Below are 1,507 nucleotides of genomic sequence, written 5' to 3'. Positions count from 1 at the left end.
TATTTTGTAACAACTAAAAACTTAATACGTATACCTGTGTGACATGTATGTTCTCTGCCTAATGCCCTAATGTGTTATAATTAACAAACAAACTTAGGTAATTAAACTTATAATTTTAGGGTTTAGGGTTTAGTAATTTTAGAAAAACTAACTCAAGGTGTTTTGAATTGGAAGAGCTTATCAAAATTTTTTTTCTTCTCTGTTTCAAATGATACCGACAAATTCGTACAGGAAGTTGCACATAATTGGATTCAAAACCTGCTCTTCATAATTGAATGTTACGCGATGAGTAATTAACAATTATTTTTTGTACAATGGATAATATAAATCAGTATTTTATTGTTTAATTATCATCATCAGCACTATAATAACGGGCGATAAATAATTACATAATATATACTATATAAAATTAAATTATACCAATTTGAATTAAAATAGTGGTTTAATTTCTCGGAATCATCTAATGGATATTAAAATCAATGTGTTTTTGTGGTGATCCACTTTAGGGTCATGCGACATGAAGTGGAGAAAGGATCCTAGTATTATGTGTTATGTATGTCAATCATTTTGAGTTCACGTGCCTCCATTAAAGGGAAAAAAAAATACTTAGACATAACGAATTCTTAATAGATAGTAGTATTTATACTATTTACTAACGTATCTTTTTAAAATTTTGCTAATAATTTTCTTAAACACTCGTTATTAAAAATTTAAAAATAATTTTTTTATGAAATCCAATGAAATATGTTGATTTAATTATTATCATTATAATACGAAACTTAAAAATAATATATACTTTTAATTTTACCATAAAAAAAATTTAGTTTTGAATCTTTAAGAACGCTCAATAACGAAAACCTAAAAGATATTGATGCCCATAAAAAAGATTACAAGTCTGAATTCTTAGAAAGCAACTCTTCTTATTAGAACAAGATCAATACATTGTAATAATTTTTTAAAAAATATATACAATTAATTAAAACCCTTCTATATTCATGTCTACTAAGATTGTTATGATTAATTAACTTAAGGGATTTTTTCCTTAAAAAAGGGCATGCATTAGTGGCTATTAGGATTTTTTTTTAAATATTTATAATTTATAAATTATTTAACTAGTATTTATAGGGTTAGCAAACCCAATAATAATTAAATAATAAATCCAATCCTGTTGGTGTGTAATGTCTTTTTGTTTGCCTCCTAAGCACTGTTAGCTTTGCCATTGCAAGTGGCAAACAAGTATATGGATATGACACAAAACCATTCATCGTTGTGGGATAATAATAATGACATTCAGAGAGGACATTTATTCATGAAGGCATAGGGCTAAAAAGTTCAAGTTTTGGTGAATGGTGTCTAATGTACACTTGGATCTCCATAATTGAAATGGTTCCTATAGGACGGTCCCTTCAAATCATATCTAAATGAATATATTTATAATAATATGCTAAAATTTTGTTTTACTAGCTCATAGAAGTTTATACAGTAGTTTAATTCATATATTCATGTG

Source organism: Arachis ipaensis, chromosome B02, assembly GCF_000816755.2.
Source record: "Arachis ipaensis cultivar K30076 chromosome B02, Araip1.1, whole genome shotgun sequence".
In the NCBI taxonomy this organism is placed as follows: domain Eukaryota; kingdom Viridiplantae; phylum Streptophyta; class Magnoliopsida; order Fabales; family Fabaceae; genus Arachis; species Arachis ipaensis.
The sequence above is the reverse complement of the archived record's forward strand: the minus strand, read 5'-3'. Positions refer to the sequence as shown.